Below are 12876 nucleotides of genomic sequence, written 5' to 3' on the forward strand. Positions count from 1 at the left end.
AATGTCATTCAAACGATACTGTTAACAATGTGTCAGAATTTTGCAGTCATGCTGACAAATTTTCCTCATTGTGCTGAGCTTCCAGGTCTTGAGATGATGCACAGCCACTAACACTCTTGTTCTGAAACCTTGTTCATCCAATATCTGGATTCTCATTTTGTACGCTACCGACACCTTGTCCACGATTGTAAATGATCACATTATCAAATACAAATTATTAAAGTTATTGTTTACAAAAGTCTATATCACTATGACATCATTAATAGTAAGCTGGTACCCCATTTTGTTTTTAAATAATGGTAGTTTTGCAGTGAAATCATTTTTGAACATATGAAAATTGCTGGGTAGTCATGTTAAAAAGTCTGCAACATCACCATGATTAAAGATAATCATATTCTGATCTGCACATCTGCTATAATAAAACCCTTAGTGCGCATGTGCACTTCAAATTCCGTGTGTCCGTGCTTTGTGCCTCCGTGCCTTCACATGGGCAGTACAATATTACGCCTGTCGCCGATCACCCATGCCTGCCTCAGCTGATTTCCTGCCTTCTGCCCTGATCTCCGATGCCGACTGACTTCCTGCTTTCTGCCTATGCTGCCAGGATGCCTCATCTTCTCACCCCCGGACCAGCAGCAGCAGCCGTGGTTTCATCAAGCAGCCGCAGGGCCTTTGCTAGGCCAGCCCACTTGGATAATGTGAGGCAGGCCAGCCTAGCAAAAGCTATGAGGCTGCCCAGGCTAGCGGATGCTGGACAGGGGGAGCAGGGAAGAAAGAATGGGTACTACTGGACAGAGGGGAGGTAAAGGAAGGGAGAAGTGTTACTGCTGGACAGGGGGAGCAGGGAAGAGGTGCTGCTAGACAGGGGAGAGGTAAAAGGAAGGAAGAAGGGCTACTGATAGGGGGAGCAGGGAAGGGGTGCTGCTGGACGGGGGGGAGGTAAAATAATAATAATAATTTTATTCTTTTATACTGCCATAAGCAAAAGTTCTAGGCGGTTTACACTAAAAAGAGCTGGAAAATCAGCGAAATACAATACAGTAAAAAAATACAAGGAAGGGAGAAGGGCTACTGCTGGAAGGGGGAGCAGGAAGCAAAGAAAGAAAGGCCTCAGCACCCCATTGTGCTAAAAGTTTATACATCTATTCTAGCACCTGTTAATGTAACGGGCTTAAACACTAGTATACAAATAAAGCTGTAAGATTTCATGTTGAAATTTCAAGTGGTTGCTGAGAAAATAGCAAAAAAATTATAGGAGGTGACTTTTTTTTCACCTCACCCTTTCTATGCCATTATTCTAAATCGTTTACATGCTCAGTCAGTGTTTAAATGTTAATACCTGCTTTATAGAAATCCCCCTTTTATACCACTGTGCTCCCCAAGACCTGACTGAAAAAAAGGCACATATTTGAATCCAACATCTCAGGTGAGAAAATTTACAGAGGACAAAATATGTCTGCTTAGTTTAGAGCAGGGGTGTCAAAGTCCCTCCTCAAGGGCCGCAATCCAGTCGGGTTTTCAGGATTTCCCCAATGAATATGCATGAGATCTATTAGCTTACAATGAAAGCAGTGCATGCAAATAGATCTCATGCATATTCATTTGGGAAATCCTGAAAATCTGACTGGATTGCGGCCCTTGAGGAGGGACTTTGACACCCCTGGTTTAGAGGGAACAGTGTTAAAAACCTTTCTCCCATTCTGTGCCTATGTTGGGAGGGAAGGGGGAAAACTTTGGATGTACACACTTCAGTCTTGATTCATTAACTCAATCCTATTTTTCTACAATGTAGTACATCTCAATAGACAAAAATGTTTGTACAATTTTTTTGCACTTTATCAATAGGATCTAACATGTAATCCATTTATTAAGGATGTGCATTCGTTAGTATACATTCAATCCTTTAGGGAGTGGTTCCCAACCCTGTCCTGGAGGACTACCAGGCCAGTTAGGTTTTCAAGATAGCCCTAATGAATATGCATGAGAGAAATTTGCATATAGTGGAAGTAATAGGCATGCAAATCTGCTCCATGCATATTCATTAGGGCTATCCTGAAAACCCGACTGGCCTGGTAGACCTCCAGGACAGGGTTGGGAACCACTGCTTTAGGGTGCCTTAAAGATTTTAGTGCACACAAAATCAGCTTACAAATTAAGGCATGAACAATTGATTTACACACCCCAAAATTGTCCTAATGCCAGTTAAAAAAAATTATTCGTATGACTATGCAAAATGAACCAAACAAATGACAATCGGGGAAAAAAACAACAAATTTCACAAAATTAATGGATAGTATTTTGCCTGTACATTTTCCAGCTGCTAATGGGGTTTTACATATCTATAGCAAGGCTGCTTACCTTTTTCATATGGGAAAGTCACTGTGGAGAAAATATATGAAAGGTTAAACAGAAGCCTCCACTAGGAAAAATTATTAATTTTGATCTGCCTGATTGATATGGACAGCTCTATAGACCATACTACATTTCTTGTAAATAGTAATAATTTTCACTTCACTAGACATTTTGGCTGCAGCATCCAAGTTTGCCATCAGAAGGGCTATTCATTTTATTACATGCATTCTACCGCTATCAGGAATGACAAACATGTATTCCTTCTTCAGTCTCCCCCCACTCCCAATATCAACATTTGAGTTATAGTAAGTAGCACATTTAAGTTATACTAAGAGTGTCTATTACAGGGGGTGGGCAACTCTAGTCCTTGAGGGCCGGAATCCAGTCAGGTTTTCAGGATTTCCCCAATGAATATGCATGAGATCTATTTGCATGCACTGCTTTCAATGCATAGTCATTGAGGAAATCCTCAAGGACCGGAGTTGCCCACCTCTGATCTATTAGGTTAGATAGCTATTTAAGTTGTACTATGGGTGGCATTTGAGTTACAGTAGGAGTACATTAGGTTGTACTAGGAGATGCCTTTGAGTTCCGTCAGTCAGGAGTAGAGATACTGAGTCACGGAGGCGATGGTCATTAAGGCATTGGGCTAGTAAAGAGGAAGGTTTTCACAGCCTTCCTGAAGTTCCATAGTCTATCTAGTGATTTAATGGATTGGGTGGGGGGAGCAATATGCCATAATCTAGGTATGAAATGTGAATAGGAGCATTTGTGGGTTGTTTCGGTCATGAGAGAGCAACCAGTTGTCTCTCTATTTGGGATCTCTGTGATTGGCTGGGGATGTAAATTTGTAGTTTTGTTGTCATGTAGGTTGGTATCATCTTGTGGAAGGTCTTGAAGGCAAGAATTGGGGCTTTGAAAGCGCAGCATTTTTGGATAGGTAGCCAGCATTTTGGATGCTGGTGCAGAAGTGACATGGTTGTGGATGCCCAGGTTTTTCAGGAGGCGGATTGCAGCATTTTGCACACATTGGAAACGGGAGAGGGTTTTTGCGGGTAAGCCCACTAGTAACGCGTTGCAATAATGTAAGTGGGATAATCAAGAAGCAAACAATAGTAGGGTGAAATCGGTTTCTCAGAAATATGCACGGATGCACTTTAACTGGCGGAGGTGGTAAAAGAATGAAGACAGTAATTTGGATACATGATTTGAGAGTGACAGACTCTATAGAGTATAGAGTATCTATAGAGTATTGATTCCTTATACTCCCCCTAGATCACTTAGATCTATTGACCAACATCTCTTGACAGTCCCTTCTCTTAAAACTATAAATACACGGCGACACTCTATTTTTTCTGTCACAGCCCCTCAAATGTGGAATTTACTCCCAATTCATGTACGAGAAGAATTAAGTTTGGATAGATTTAAGAGCAAGCTAAAATGTTTTCTTTTTAAAGATGCATTTGACAGCCAATAAAACTAGAATGCAGGATTTGATTAGGGTTCTCTACTGAGCCCTGGGCTTTAAATTCTCTGTTTCTTATTATTCTCTCCTTACCTATTGTTGTTTTTCCCTTATATGTTTCCTTTACTATCTTTTAAACTTGTCATTCGTTTGTCTTGTGAGTCATATTTACATTGTCTGTTTCCCTTTAATTATTGCAATTTAATATTTTAATATTTTGTGCATCGCTTAGAATGTGGAATAAGTGATTAATCAAATATTTAATAAACTTGGAAACTTGGATTTGAGTCGAGAAGCACTCCCAGGCTGCGGACATTGTCCTTGGCTGTAAGGATGTCATTTCCCGGCCCGAAGATGCCACATTGATCGCACCCTGGACCTGCAGCTGAAGAACACTGTCTTGGGCCTGATGGACATGCCGGCCCTGTGGACCAGCAGAAAATTTCTGCGGACCGGCACCAGTCCACAGACCGGCGGTTGAAGAGCACTGGTCTAGTTAATGTTACTCCTCTTTGAATAAAAGTCAATAAGCAAGTTGTAGGTGATATTTCTTTCATGGACTAATTTATATTACTGTGCATTAGCATGCTGAAGGAAGCATAACTCCCCAAAACTAGCCACAAACATATTTTAGTCTGTCCATGAAACTTTCTTGCCTTTTATTTCCCTATTCTATTTAAAATATTTTTCTCACTGACTTTTCAGAAGAAAAAAAAGTGCAAAAATACAACGGACTGAAATATTGAAAATGATTTAACTCTGAAGAGATGCTCTTGCCCAGTTAAATTGTGCTTATTGGCCCAAAAACAGATATTCGGTGGCACTTAACTGAAGAATGCTGCCAAATGTATGCTCTGATCACTGAAGCAATCACTGAGTGAAAGGAAAGTCCAGGCATTCCAGGTTTTATAGTTCACCATCTGATATTTTAGGTCCCTGGTGTAGCCCAGAACAGAGCTAAAAATGGGTCAACGGGTCATGGGTAAGGTGATCATATGTCCCATTTTCAACGGGACCATCCCGTTTTTAGATCCCCTGTCTCGTTGTCCCCACACACTGCTTCGGGACGCTGAAATGTCCCATTTCAGGAACATCATCCTGAAGCTGTGCGCGGGGAAAACGGGATAGGCGATTGCTTACCCTCCCTCCCTGCCACGCCAAAGCCGGCCTCTCTCCAGCACCAATTCAATCCTGGTCCGCCGGCGCTGTTTCTTGCCACCCAGAAAAGCCTGGCCCAGAACTTCCTCTCCAACGTCAGAATTGACGTTGGGCAGAAGGCTTCTGGGCCAGCACCTGGACCTTCCTTTTCTGGGCGGCAAGAAGCAGCAGCAGCAGTGGACCGGGGGGGTTGAATTGGCACTAGAGGGAGAGAAGGTGGGAGGCTGGTTTTAGCGCGGCAGGGAGAGAGGGAAGTAGGCAGTGAGGGGGACAAGGGAAGGAGGGAGGGAGGAAGGAATGAAGGAGAGAAAGAGGCAAAGAAAGGGGGGGGATTGCAAGCAGATGAAAGACTAGAGAGAGAAAGGCCTGGACCAAAGGGGAAAGACAAGTCTATGGGAGGTGCAGACAGAGGGGGAGAGACCCTGAGGAAGAGCAGAGAGAGGCAAGATCATAACAGAGGAGAGAGAGACCTGGAACAAAGGTACAAAGGAGAACTGACACTGGATCTGGGGGCACTAAGGACATAGGAAGAAGGCACTAGGGACACTAAGGACATAGGAAGAAGGCACTGAGGGTACTGAGGACATAAGAAGGGGCATGAAGGACATAGGAAGGAGGCACTGGGGGCACTAGGACACTGGAAGGGGCACTAAGGACATAGGAAGGAGGCACTGAGGGCATTAAGGATATAGGAAGGGGCACTAAGGACACAGGAAGGGGCACTAAGAACTTAGGAAGGAGGCACTGGGGCACTAAGGACATAGGAAGGAAGGAGGGATGGAATAGAGAGGGACAATTGTTGAGCCTGAGTGCAGAAAGAAAGAAATGAAAGAAAGGATGCACAGTCAGAAGGAAACGAACCAGAGACTCATGAAATCACTAGACAGCAAAGGTAGGAAAAATTATTTTATTTTCAATTTAGTGATCAAAATGTGTCAGTTTTGAAAATTTATACCTGCTGTCTATATTTTGCACTATATTTGTTTATTTTTCTATAGTTGCTGAGGTGACATTGCATATTTTAAACACATCTGCCTTGACATCTTTGAAAAAACCCCAAATATAAATGATAATTAACATTTTCTCTGCTTATAGTGTGCTTTGTGGTTTTTTTTTAAATTTTATGGTTACCATTATGAATTAATAAGATATTATGTGTACATGAAAAATGAATGGAAGAAATTGGTAACGGGATTGGGGACAGGACTGACAATTAATAGATATCCCATTTTGATGAAAAAAATAAATGGTCACGTTAGTCACAGGTCAGTGTCTGTGACCCACAATAAAATTATGGTTATGTACAGGCAGTTCCCAAGTTAGACGCCCAACTTAAGTACGACTCATACTTAAGAACAGGGTTGCAGCTTCATTTGATTTCACTGAACAGTATTTCCAGTGGCATAGACTCCTTCACTTCTCCTACAGCAGATTCATGATTGATGCATGGACACATTAAGAACAGTGTGTGGTTGTGCAGGCTGTACCTTAGAGGTAATACTGGTAGGGACAATTGGCCTTTTGTCAGCTGGGAAGAGAGGTAAGCAGCAAAAATCTTAAAATCTACAAGTTCTGAGTTACATATCCAACTTAAGAACAGCTTTAAAAACGTAACTCATTCTTAACCCAGGGACTGCCTGTATTTATTAACCTGCTTCCTTGAGATTGCCTTGCTCTCTAGAGGTTGGTGGCCCTGAAGATCGCTGTAGTGTGTGCTTGTGGCTTGGTCCACCTACAAAGTCTATTGGGCCGTGGCGGGAGAGTGGAGTGCTGCTGCTGGATGCCTGAGCTCTGCTGCATGCTGCAGAACGTAGCTGCCAGCGGCTGCGGAGAGACAATTTACCACAAATCCGTGAAGCTGCCATGAGAACTTCCTGCACAACTTACCTGTGCCCGCAGGGAGAAAGAAAACCACATTGAGACGACTGAGTAGGCGCAACCCAACCCCAACGCGAACTCCCTAGTAAACACAAAACATTGGTTCTGTGCACAGGTGGCCGAGGCCTAGGGAGAAATTGATTGGGCCTAGGCAATCTGGCCCTGTGTGTAAGAGTAGTGAAAGAGTAGTCAAGATGTCTAAGAATGACTGTTAATCATCTCAGTCATGGATTTCGGACAGTTCGTATAATGTGATTCGAAATGGTTCTGTTATTCTAAAAGAAAATGCAGACGGCAAAGCTGAATGTTGGAAACTGCAAATGGTGAGCAGATTTTTTGGCTGGCTGGCATGCGTGAATTGTTTGAATTGTCAGCTGAATGTGAAAGACACTTCAGCACATTCAGTGCTCAACAAATAATTATTCAATCAAAAATTACTCTAAGATAAGTCCTTCTCATTGACTCATTTTCATTACACAGTTAGAACAATCATATTCGCCGATTTGCCATAGACCTCAGAACCACAACTCCTTCATCCGTTACTATATAGTTCATTGGGGAGTTTACAGTGCAAATCTTCACTGGTCAAAGGCTTTTCAGCTTTTAACATTTATCCAACTTTTCACTTAAAGTTCTCAATTTGTACTTATTTAGAACTTTCCACTTTAGCTTTTATTTAAAACTTGCACTTATCTTTCTAGTAGTATATCTTTCTCTTTATTATTTAGCGATTTGCGGTTGGACCCGACATGTTTCGCCTCAGCTTCGTCAGGGATCCATTCTACAACAAATAATTTTAAATATGTTAAAATCTCTCACCCCTCATACTATTAATGAGATATACTTTGAGAACATTAACCTCCATTCTTACCGTAACCGCTGTCATCCGACACACTCATTCACATATCAGTTCAAGATGGCAGCGGTGTGCTCAGGGCTCACTTATATATACTTAACCCGCTAAAGCCCGCTTCTTATGGAAACAATACCTAGTGATGGATCAGTCCTCCCTCTGCCCATAGAGAGCGGAAAAAGATCTGTCACTCAATTGATGACATCACTACCAGCTGAGATATCCTGACTTCCATTGGAGGACAAATAATTATGTCACAATGCAGTAGCTTTTATACTTCTCCCTTCGAATCTGCGGGTTTAGTACCCGCAAATTTGGTTATATGTGATTTTTTGCCCCTAGTTTTAAAACACTGAATCTTCCTACGCTCCTGCCCTGTGCAGCAGAGCCATCATCATAAATGGTTGCCGTGAATTCCCGTGGTCTCACAAGACTACAATGGGAACTCACAGCACAGTTTTTGATGATGGCTTTGCACAGGGCAGGAGCGTGGGAAGATTGCTCTTTCCCTGCGTCACCACTAGACCACCAGGTAAGGTCTGGGGAGGTCCGGGATGCTGGAGGGAGGTGGGGGTGGGTCAAAGTCAGCCCTAAAGGTTATCTGCAATTTTTCCATATTCGCGGGCTGGCTCTGCCCCTAACCCTCGCAGATTCGGAGGGAGAAGAGTATCCTGAAATTGTTGAAGCTATTTTGATCGTGCTTGAGAGGTACAAAAATATAAGCTGATCAAGTGATTTTGGAACAGAGACTGACTGTCGCACAGAACAGACTCATACGTAGTAGTACTGTGGCCATTACATCTGTGATGTGTGTCTTTCTGCCATTTATGAATGAATGGAAATTGTATCCAATAATCATAAAAAATAAATAAGAATAAAAGTAAAATAAGACGAGAACTTGCACCGTTGATGTCACAATTAGAACTAGTTTGGCAGTTAACAATGCAGTGCCAGTTAGCAAGAGGCCTATATTCATCAATTATAGCCTTATCTTCTGACACTGCCCGCAATTCAGTTGGGTTTTCAGAATTTCCCCCAATGACTTTGCATGAGATCTATTTGCATGCATTGCTTTCATTGTATGCTAATAGATCTCGTGCATATTCATTGGGGAACTCCTGAAAACCCGACTGGATTGTGGCCATCAAGGACCGCCATTTGATACCTCTGCTCTAGAGTCAGGAAAATGCACTGTGGGCCATTGATATGGATCATGGGTCAAAGGCATGATGAGTCAAATGGGTCACGGGCCACCAAAGAAGACCCACTGTCAGTTCTGACCTAGAAGAGTAAAATTTTGCTAAGTCAGGCACAATTTTTACCTTCGCTGCTGCTGTTCAATAAACTTGCTTCTTTGGACCATATTTTGGACTATTTAGTTATCTGGGCAACACCTATATTCAGTACCAGTGCCCAGATAATTATTTGGGCAATTAGAACTGCAGAAATGGTTGTCTTACTTTGCTATCCTAATTTGCCTGGTTAGTTATCTAAGTACTAGAGTAGAATAACTTTGGCAGCCAGGCAAAAACTGGACATTCAATGCTGATGACTAGAACAGGCCCGGCACTGAGTATCTGGATCAAATTTGGCCTATGATGGTCACCGCCTTAAAAATCACTGAGTAGTGCCAGCTGAATATAGACTGTTTTCACTTTCCATCAAAACTTTGTACTCATCTGCTTCACACCATTTTCACTAAAGCACTGGCTGCTAATAATGCAAATTCTTGTTGGAACACTGAAGGTTACTCAAAATACTGCCAAATCCTTTCTTCGCCTTATTAAAATACAAATGAGAATGGTTGTAAATTATCATAGGCCTGCATAAAGTATAATTCCTCAGAGGCTATCAAATCAGCCAAGGATATGCTGTATAGTAAATCCAGTAAGTCAGTGGTTCATCTTGTAAAAAAAAAAAAAATCACTTCGGCATAACAAAACAACAGTGTTTAATATTCTTCACATCTTAATAATAAAGTAATGAACAGAAGCTCTGTTTCTGAAGGATGTCTGCTGCAATATAATATATAAGTCATTTATGAAAATAGAATGGTTCTTAGTTTGACATGTCAATGCAGCATCAACACCAGGAGTGACCACATGAATGCTTCAAATGCCTACATGATCATAACTCCTATTAGGTCGGATGACCTAGAAACATAGAAACATAGAATATGACGGCAGAAAAGGGCTGTAGCCCATCAAGTCTGCCCACGCTAATAACCCACCCCCAGACTTCACCCGGCTAGAGATCCCACAAACATATCCCATTTCTTTTTGAAATTGAGCACGCTGCTGGCGTTGATCACCTGCAATGGAAGTTCATTCCAATCATCGACTACCCTTTCGGTGAAGAAATACTTCCTGGCGTCGCCATGAAATTGCCCACCTTTGATTTTCAGCGGATGACCTCTTGTGGTTGAAGGTCCTTTAAGAAAGAAGATATCGTCTTCCACCTCGATGCGGCCCGTGATATATTTAAAAGTCTCAATCATGTCCCCCCTCTCTCTACGTTCCTCGAGCGAGTATAGTTGCAGTTTATTCAGTCTTTCCTCATATGGGAGGTTCTTGAGTCCTGAGACCATCCTGGTGGTCATTCGCTGAACCGACTCGATTCTCTGCACATCTTTTTGATAATGTGGTCTCCAGAATTGAACACAATATTCAAGATGAGGTCTCACCATGGATCTGTACAGGGGCATTATGACTTCGGGCCTCCGGCTGACGAAACCTCTACGGATGCATCCCACCATTTGTCTAGCCTTGGATGCAGCTTTCTCCACCTGCTTGGCAGTTTTCATGTTTTCACTAATGATTACTCCCAAATCACGTTCTGCCCTAGTCCTAGCTAAGGTCTCACCATTCAGAGTGTAAGTTCTGCACGGGTTTTTGCTGCCAAGGTACATGACCTTACATTTTTTGGCATTAAAGCCTAGCTGCCAAGTCGAGGACCAATGTTCCAATAAGAGCAGGTCCTGTTCCATACTGTCGGGCAAGGTGCTGTTATCTACTATGTTGCATAGTTTGGTGTCGTCGGCGAATAGTGTTATTTTATCTTGAAACCCTTGAGTCAGGTCTGTTATGTATATGTTGAAAAGGATCGGTCCCAAGACCGATCCCTGTGGCACTCCACTGGTCACCTCCGATGTATTGGAGGGGGTACTGTTAACCACTACCCTCTGGATTCTACTGCTTAACCAGTCATTGACCCATGTCGTCAATATCACTCCCAATCCCATCGAAGTCATCTTGACTTCCTTCTGCATTTTCAGATCGTTCAAGTTATCAGATAAGAAAATAAGTGTTTGTTTTTTTTCTTTTTGAATGCAGAAATTATCTCTCTTTATTCCACATCTAAGAGGTCATTTCTCTGGATTCCTTTGAGTTGACTAAAGTATTCATGAGAATATGGGGTTCAATTTAAAAAAAGAGAAAAACATCCAAAAACTGTCACAAGAGAGGGTGCTGGACTCTTAGGTAAAGATGTCCAAAAAGTGGGCATTTTGTGGGTGGAATGTAGGTGTGACATGGTGGCATTAGCAGATGAATGTCTTTGTGCCATAACAGACAGAAAAAGAATTTTCTGGGCATTCCAAAACACACCCAGAGTTACACCTGTTTTAAAAGTGAATAAGGTGAGCAACTATTTGTCTTTGGACCCACTAGTGATTTGGTTGTGTTGGAGAGTGGAGGTCTAGAAGCGAGTGTTTGTCTGAATCACTGGGAAGTTACCGAGTGCTGTCTTGCTTGTTTGTCTGTGTCCCTGTCTCAACCTTCACCTAACCTGTCTTGCTTCTCTCACTGACCCCAATCCCCCCACTCCTCCTACCTTTATTTGCCTCACGCCCCCTCTCATTGTTCTCCTACTCACTCGCCTTGCTATGTGTCACTGTGCTGAATCTGTCTGTCCTGTGTGCCAGGAGCTGCATCTGAGGTGTTGGGTTGACTGAATGAGGACTGCTGTTGCTGTGACAGGAACAGTGAATGTCTGGGGATCATCTATCTAGGGAGGGTAGCACTACACTGGTTACACACAGTGGTGGTAATTAGTGGGGATGGTGGGCTGCACCTGTGGTGGTGGGTCATGGAGCATCTCAATGCACTGGTAGGGGTAGGAGCTATGTTGGAGGCAGAAGAAAGTGGTCAGAGGCCATACTACCAAAAAGATGTGCTGAGAGTAGAGTCGGTGCAATGGATGGCCACCAGGATGGTCTCGGAGCTCAAGGATCTGTCATATGAGGATAGGCTGAAAAATTTGCGGTTGTACTCGAGGAACGTAGGGAGAGAGGAGACATGATCGAGACGTTTAAGTATATTACCGGCCGTATCGAGATGGAAGAAGAGATTCTCTTTCTCAAAGGACCCTCAGCCACAAGAGGGCATCTGCTCAAACTCAGGGGCGGGAAATTTCATGGCGACACCAGGAAATATTTCTTCACCGAGAGAGTGGTTAATTCTTGGAACGAGCTCCCGGTGCAGGTGATCAAGGCAAACAGCGTGCAAAAATTTAAGAGCAAATGGGATGCCCATGTGGGATCCCTTAGAGGGTTAAGCCAAGGGAACTTGTCACCAGGATTGGGATCCCTAGGATAGTAGACTTGGGGGTGGGTCAGTAGAGTGGGCAGACCTGATGGGCTATGACCCTTATCTGCCGTCATCTTCTGTTTCTATGTTTCTATGTCCCTGCAGAAGATATCCCCACATTAGGCTCTCCAGGGGGTTCATAGTCAGTGGCGCGCAAGACGCCAGCGCACTGACAATCCAGCGCCGACAATTCGGCGCAAGACAGAAGCGCACAGGGGAAAAAGTAATTTTTAAAGAGCTCCAACAGGAGGATTGGGGTGGCAACCCCCCACTTTATTGGTTAGTGTTCGCGCTGCTGTTGGAGGGGGGTTCGGGGGGTTGGAAACCTCCATTATAGTGAAAACGGAACTTTTTCTGATTTTTTTCAGGAAAAGTTCCGTTTTCTCTATAATGTGTGGGGGGGATCACCCCCCCCCCCCCCGCAATTGCAGTGCGAACACTAGACCAATAAAGTGGGGGGTTGCCACCCCAAACCCCCAGTCGGAGCTCTTTAAAAATTATTTTTTCCCCCGCGTGCTTGTCTTGCGCCAAATTGTCAGCGCTGGATTGTCGGTGCTGGCGTATGGTGCGCGATTATCCCATCA

Source organism: Geotrypetes seraphini, chromosome 10 (genome assembly GCF_902459505.1).
Source record: "Geotrypetes seraphini chromosome 10, aGeoSer1.1, whole genome shotgun sequence".
Taxonomy (NCBI): Eukaryota; Metazoa; Chordata; class Amphibia; order Gymnophiona; family Dermophiidae; genus Geotrypetes; species Geotrypetes seraphini.